This window comes from Solanum verrucosum, unplaced genomic scaffold, assembly GCF_900185275.1.
Source record: "Solanum verrucosum unplaced genomic scaffold, falcon-dt-bn FXZP01000092.1, whole genome shotgun sequence".
NCBI lineage: Eukaryota > Viridiplantae > Streptophyta > Magnoliopsida > Solanales > Solanaceae > Solanum > Solanum verrucosum.
In genome coordinates, this window is record NW_026020351.1 from 1752413 (window position 1) to 1760916 (window position 8504).

The window sequence follows — 8504 nt, forward strand, 5'->3', positions numbered from 1 at the left end:
GTGAGTTGCGTATAGACCTTATGAGAAGATGTTTTGGGATATGCTTTAGCTTATAATTGATTTTTCTCCTCGGAGATGTGCATTTATGATATTGCATTCACGTTGTGCTGTTATATCAAGGTCCTACCCTTCTTTTGATGTCTTGAGTTCCATTCGAGGATGAATGTTCCCGAAGGGGAGATATTGTAATACCTCAGATTTGAAAGGAAGGAAAAGTTACAGATTTTCATAGTTGGTGTCCCCACTTATGGAACCACCTTTGGACCATAGGTGCTCCTATGAGCCGTCGGTAGAAAATGTAGGTGGTAGGGTTAAATGATTTTCAAATGTCATGTTCCAGTACCCTTTTTACGGTTCACTAGGATGGTCCATCATTCATTGTACAAGTCATAGGTAGGTCTCGTAAGTGAGTCCCAGACTTAGTAAAATTTTGAGGGTCAAAGTTGGGAACGACAGACAACTTGTATGGATTGTAGGAAGACCAACAGACCATACATTGGTCATGTCGTTGAGGTTCCAGAAACGAGTCCCTGATCCCCATCAATGGAGGACATGAATCCTATCGTTGAGGTTCTAGAAATGAGTCTCTGATCCCCACCAACGGTGGACATGGATCATGTCGTTGAGGTTCCAAAAATGAGTCCCTAATCCCCACCAATGATGGAGCAGGACGCTCTGTAGTTGGACCTACAGACCAAAGCTTCAACCATCGGTGGAGGTCAGGTAGTTTTATTTTAAGGGTTTTAGGGTCTTTTCCTAATTATTCTACCTCAATAATATGTTGTTTTACCCTCTACCCTAAGCCCTATATAAAAAAATTGAACTCCCAAATTACCCTATTTAACTCATTCCCTTAAATTCTCAAAGATGATCAAAATTCTTCCCCAAATATTTCTCTCTCTAAAGCTTGAAGAGGAAGTCTAGGGTTGAATGGTCAAGTCTCCAATTCACCATTTATTGTTGGCTTTTGATATCAAGGTATGATAGTATTCACCTATAGAGTTCTTTCCTCCATACGGTTCTTGAATTCTCCAATTTTACAAGTTAGAAATCTCCAATTGAAGTTAGGGTTTTCTTCCATCTCATAGGTTCCTTTTGAGAATAATCCAATTGATTGTTTTATGTCTTTTTATGCATTAATTGAAGTAATTAAATGTTTTAAAGTTGAAATTCCATGAACCCGTGCATGACCCATGATTTCTAGACTTTGATGATATGATGAGGCTGTTGAACTATGAAAGAAAAAATTATGAAGATATGCATGTCTCTTATGAAATTAATGAAAATTATTTAAGGTTTATTTGAGAGTGAAGCATCGATGTTGTTATTGTTGTGTTGGAAGGATTTCTCATATACTACTAAAAACATGAATGTGAAAGGATTTTCTCATATAAAGGATTCACAGGGTTGAAAGGTTTTCTCAAGTAAAAGATGAATCAAGATTCAGGAGTTATTCTAATGAACTCTAGCTTGAATTGGCTACTTGATCGTGTCTTTCCACGGATAATAAAATGAATATGACTAATGACTATTCTGTGGGATTTATGCTTAGCACTGAGAGGATATTAAGATGGAAGCTCTCCCGTAGGAGACACCATGTTTCTAGTAGCAATCTTCTTATCCCATAACAATGTGCCACCATAGGATGATTATCAAAGATAGATCTTAGCTAGTAGATCCACTTAAGCTAAAAGTTTATGGTTCTTACCTTGGCAAGTTAGGACATCTCTTCCTGGTGTGGGATAGACATTGGATTCTAGTTTTTAGCTCACATAGTCTATGTCGGTTACTGACAAATTTCCCACATTAATGAACTAAGGTTACTTCTATAAGTACTTCAAATGTGTTTTAAAGATATTTTGCTTGCATTGACCATGATTTCGACTTATGCCTTGTAACTTGTTATTTTAAGATTTAGTTCATTGTAACACCCCAAAAATTTCTAAGTCAAGACTCGAAACATTTTTCATTGTTAACGGGATTTTTCCGAGTGATTTAAAATTTATTTAGGTGTTAAGGTCACTAGATGTAACTCCTCTAGTTTCAAAAAGAACTAAAGAGAAATTTGTTCAAGTCAACCATCAGTTTTTTAATGTTTTGGTTCAACTTTAATCAACCATATATTTTAGAACATAAAAAGTTAGGTGGTCCATGACCTATCAAATTAAAGGTTTTCAAGTCGTCTTTCCAACGCCACTAAGTTTGCCTCAATCAGAGTTCTGAGTAAAGAGTTATGACTGATTTACTAGAGATGCTCCAACCTGGCAGTAGCTCCGTGATTGGTCCGCGTTACGGAGTGAATATAGACCTCACTGTCCGCTGGAAAAATATTCCGACTTCAAACTCATTTTATTTATTTCATTAAGGGTATTTTAGTCCTAAAAATCCTTAGAAAGTCATTTAAATTACCTTAAACGTGTAGAAAAATCAATTTTTCATATTCAAACCCTCTCATTCAGTCCAAAGTTTCTGCGCTCAAGAACTTCAAGAAACAATACGGCTAGGGTTCATCTTCCAAGACTTTCCTTCAAGTTTCTTCAAGAACATTGTTGTTTCCAGGTAAGTGAGGTTTCTCATAGTGATATAATTGTGTGTCCTCATTCCAATCATGGAATTTTATCCATGGATTCGTGTTGAAGTTGATTGATTGAGTTTCTTGAGAAGTCCTTGAGTTTTAACCTCATTCTTTAATAATGGTGTCTTGTTGAGTCATGGAGGTGAGGGTCTTGCGAATGAGTGATTGTTCTTCATGAATTTTGTGTGGGTTTCATTGAAAATATTCTGGCTTTATAAAATTTTGTGAAATTGGACAATGGAATTGTATTGGGTATGAATTAAATCGAGTTTGGGAGAGGATGAAAAGAATGGCCAAATAATTGCGCCCAGGTCTGCGTGTTATAATTTTAGTCTTCAGCTAGCCACCCCCTCTCCACATTGCAGAGAGGATACATAGTCTTCTTTCTCAAAAGTATTTTCGCGACCAATAATTTAATTCCCTCTCCGCGTCGTGCCATGTATACGCCAGGTCGCTTGACCTTTTCTTCTCCGCTCCTCGTCTCGTAAGCATTCTTTAATATTGCACATATGTTCTCTTTTTGATCCTAACTCGTAAAGTCTTCATTAATCCTTGAGAATCTCTCCATGTCAAATTCACATGTCTTCATTTACACTTTGAATTAAAGTAAAGTTAAGACGAAAGTTCAATAGATCCTTTTGACTCAAATTTGAGATTTTTTCGAAATTGATTCTAGTTTCGCACTAAGTTTTGAGAAGAGTTGTATTCACGAGTTTCCATATGGTTATTAAGGTTCTCGAGTTGAGTCGCTCATGTCCATAATTTCGCATGAACACTATGAATTGAGTTGTAAATTTTGAGATCCTTTGAAAGTTAATCATTATGTTTCAAACTGAGTTTTGAGAAAAAGATTAAAGGTTCTATGTAATAAAGTAATAAAGACTCAATAGTTTCTAATGTTATATATATATACACACACACACACATATGTACCTATGTTGACTATTGGACTTGGAAGATAAGTTCATAAGTGCATGTTTTCAAGAATGTAAACATGTCTAATGTTTTGAAGAGTATTTCATTTCATTAAGAAGTGCATTCTTTGAAATTGGTAAATTGAGCTTAAAGTTATATCAATTATTTTAGGAGTAGTATCTAGCACTAAATTGGGTTAGAGTCTTTTATGATTCGGAAGTCCCATAAAACTATGTAGCCAGCGTAGGATAGGATATCATCAACTCTTCATGCAACTACTCACCGCCTCTGAGAAGTCTAATGGATCCATAGTCACGATATCATCCTATACCCCAACAAAGTATACAATGGCCCTGAAAATGTGAGGTGAAACGTTGTATCATATCTAGGCTCATGGTAATGGTTGTCGATTAGAGAAACCCCTCACAAGTAAAGTGTATTATTTTCATGTTGCTTTCATCATATATTCTATTGAAATGTTTAAATGGTTTTCATGTCATATTCATGTATTGATCTAGTTATGTTGCTTCTAATCATTCAAGACAGTAGACTACTCTAACCTTATCACTTACGAGTACATTGAATGTACTTATGTCATTCAACTTTCATCGTTTTATGATGCAGATACAGGTGCTCATGATCATTAACCTGCGCTTCATTGAGGTCACTATTCTTTCGCAGACAGTAGTTGGTGAGTCCTCCTTACTTCCGGGAGACCCCCAGTTTCATATCAATCTTAGTAGTGGTTGAGGTGGTGTGGGTCTTGTCTCGACACCTATCTTGAATTGTTAAAGGCTTCATAGAAAGAATAAATTAGATGATTCCATGGTTTTCTCAGGATGATTTATTTAGCATCTGATTCATGTTAAGTGTTTTGCAAGACTGTACTTTGAAGACTTTCTTAAATGTCTAAGTGTTCATCTATTTTAATCTTCCGTGTATTGTTTAGTTTCATGTAAATCATATAGCCAGGCCAAGTGTTCGCTTGGGGATAAAAAATGGTTCTCGAGTTCCAGTTACATCCAGGGTATAGGCCCGGGTCATGACATTCATTGCATGTCATATAAAGTCTTTTTAGCATCATTTCATGACTCTTATGCATTGCTATCATACTTGGTACATACCATGTACTAACACATAATCTTTCCTAAATTGTTTCACTAATGTAGGGTCCTACACTCCTACCTCCCACACTCATGGATAGATTAATCCTTATTGTTTTTGAAGAGATTTGTGAGTCCTCATATTTCGAGGACCGTGACTCTTTTATTTCCTTATGTCTTTTCATTACCGATTTTTTAAGTGATGTATGGGATACATCCCAATCACTCCTATGATGTAATAGATGGATTTAAGACTTATGTTAGAATTCTCCTACTTTTGTCAGACTCTCTTTATGATATAAAATGTCTTTTTAACACTTTAAGATTCTATTATCGTGTATATGTATACTAACTGGCTTGTGTAGGGTCTCTCGGGGTCCTCACGACATGTTACGACTAGGGTGTACTTTGGGTCGTGTCAAAAATTGCCTAGGATAAGTATTGTAGTTATACTAGTAATATTAAACATGTACTATTCATGCAAATTATAACTTTGTATTGTAGTAGGACTCTAAAAATTTTTACTATGGAACTCTCTTCTCTATAAGGAGCATGTACTCAACAATTTTAATCATCAATACAATCCTTTATTTCTCTAAACTTACGTGAGATTTCTATAGTCATGTGGTAGTTAGAAGTTGAAGTAGTGAATTAGTAATTACTGTGCGTTACTTGTTGTTTCTATTCTGCATCCAAAATAAAGCATGAATATATTGTTGTGGTTCTTTATTAAATTAATTATTGTCAAAAAGCCATATAAGGTATCTCGGTTTTTCGAGTTTCATACCTAAATTATCAAGTGTGTAAATTTTTTATTTGAACTATCACCAATTATTTTTCAAATTGCAGCTCAACTATCAATTATATATATTTCCTACCTAAACAAATGATGATATTTCAGATAGGAAAAGTGAATCTCTTTCATTTGGCCAAACATATTTCTTCAAACTAGGTGACTCTTGCTATTTCGTAATATATAGGTGTTGACATCCACTTTTGTCTCTACTTTTCGTAATTTTTACTCATTTGATCAAAGACGCTAGTTTATCCCCTTTTTAAGATTTAGTGCTATTAAATAACATCCGCATTATTTTAGTATCATTTTATGAGTATAGTAAAAATTATTACTATTTGTATTATCATTGCCATTATTATCACTATTGTAACTAATATCTCATTCTTTACTTCGCAAAAACATTTCTTTACTTTTTTTTCATTTATTTTTTATTTTATAAAAACATATATTAAAAGATACTACTATAGATTTATCATAAATACTGGTGATTTTTTTATAATAAAAAACAAGTGTTGATTTAATTTATATATTTATTTACTTAGTAATTTATTAGTTAATTTATATATTTTTGATGGAATTTTATTTAGTCCAATATATGCCCAAATTTTGATTCCTTTAAAGTTCACATTTGGTCAAATCTTTGTTTTTTATTTACGAAAACCTCTTTACTTTTTTTCCTTTCATGTGAAGAATATTATATTCCCCTAATTTCACCCCAAATCAGTATTTCCTTATTTTTCTACTCCCTCACAATTTTTTCCATTTCGATATCACCTATTCGCCCGTAAGTTACATATGTTGATAAATCTCCTTTACCTGAATGTACTTTTATTTAGACTAAATTATGTGATGAAATTTACTCTAGTGTTATCCATACTATAATATTAATGTTTTGTTATTATCTTTAAAAATATTTCGAAGTAGTTTTTGGAGGTATTTGAGTGTCTTAAATTGTCACGACTCAAATTACGGGATTTGTGGGCACTTACCCTATATGTAATAAGGTACGTTAATCCTTACCACCATATCAGGAATATGCGGAAAATCAATTTTTGGATCTTATAAATTTCAGTGATGTTATAATTAATACTGAAAGATACATTAAAAACATAATTAGTTGAAATCCTAGATCCACTTTTGGTAGAGATATTGTTTTAAAAAGATCCTCAATTCAAGTAAGCATATCAAAATAAATTTAAAATGAGAAAACAAAAGTAAATGAGACATCACAAATATTAGGGGAAACATTCTAAAGCATATAGGGAAAAATAATAGTGTTGACGTTTTTAAGAAATGGAGCGGCAAAAAGAATGATTGACATATCTCTCAATGGATTGAAATGACTTTCAGTAGCTTTCAATAATTTTATTAAGCAATCATGGGTTTTAAATAGACAATATAAAAAACATAATCTGCATAATTTGAAATTTGAAACAACCTAAAATATCTCAACTCCTCAAGAAACCTAACTAAATTTCAAATTTCAAATTTATCTTAAACTAAACGACTTATTTTGCTAAAAACTATTGCAGTAACAAAAAGCAAACTTCAACGCTCATGCATTACTTTAGTTACTGTGGTTGAAAAATGTTCCTCCTCAATTTCTTCTTTGGTAGTTGATGGTGGATTCTTTTCATTTTGTTTGAACTTGAATTTTTTTTTCTTTTTCTTCTTTTGGTTTTTTGCTTCGAAAATACCTTCCATGACATTGTGTTGTGAAGTAGTTTATTTGAAAGTTCTTTAATATGATGTTTAGACAGATTTGCAGGGAGAGGTTGTAAGGGTCTTTCTTCCACCACAACATCACAAATCACATATGTTTCAAAATATGGTTTTTACAGAAAAATTTGATAGTTTTCGTCTGAGGAAATTTCTGGGGCATTCAAAGAGAAACTATTGTTTGCCATTATTTTTTATTAGAAATTGATTTTGAAAAGACTGTGCGTTGAAAAATACACAGGTTGAAAATAGTATCCCGTGCTAAAAACCACTGTAGTAACTAAAACAAAACTTTAAATAGTAACTACAATAAAATAAAATGATAACCAAACATTGCATCTATCAAAAAGATAATCTAATCTTGACCTGCATTGACGTGAGACAATTAGAAAAAAAAACTCAAGAATAGGAAAACATAAAAGAGAAATTTATCAATTGACCTGCCAATAAAAGAATATCACTATATCAGCATATTAGAAAGAAACAACGTTATTGTCGCAGGATGACATAATTTGAAGTTACAACTACTGAATAGCAAACCTACTAATGTTTGATTTAAAAGATGAATGAATACTTAAGAAAGCTATGAAAGAAATGACTTTTCTTTGTTGAACATGATGTACATGAAACTTTTTGTGCATCTTTTTTGTTAGCTTTCATATTATTAACCAAAACTAAAGGAATTCCCTCATGGCAGAGTGTGAAGTGGTATACATAGTGAAAACCATCTATACCAATCTTAAACAGTTGAAAAAGATTCAAGCTAAAAAAATAAATAAGAGCTAACAGTAAGTATTCATACGACATAAATACAGTGGTCTCATCATCTGATATACCCTATAATTCTTGATTAGTATAGTGCAAACACTAATTTTAAACTAAAACATAATTCAGATATCACATTGCATGAATATCAATAGGATCTCTTTTTGTACCCTCTTATTCATTTCATTGGAGTGCAATAGGCTCTGAGGATTCCCTTTGAATCAATGAGATGATAGTTCACTTCAACTTTTAGCTTGACATCACTAAAGTTTAAAAGACTCTGCCTAAATTGTTGGATTAACTCTGTACCAAAATTGAGAACACCGTAAAATAGAAGAGTCCCAAATAGAGGAAGAAGACAAAGATCATACATATCTTGAGGATAAATTTGAGTCGGTAGGAGGTCACAACCAAACCAAAAACCAAATTCCTAAAAATGTTCACTTTATATGAGAACCTAGTGGTTTCTCTTGTAGTCATAGGGTTTTCAATTTGGTTTACATTTCAGCCCTACTCTCTGTTTCAAAGTGTTGGAGAAGCCTTCAATCACACTGGGAAGGCTTCTTGAACACATTGAAATAGAGAGTAGGGTTATCTATGAAATGTAACCAAATTGAAAACCCTATAAGTG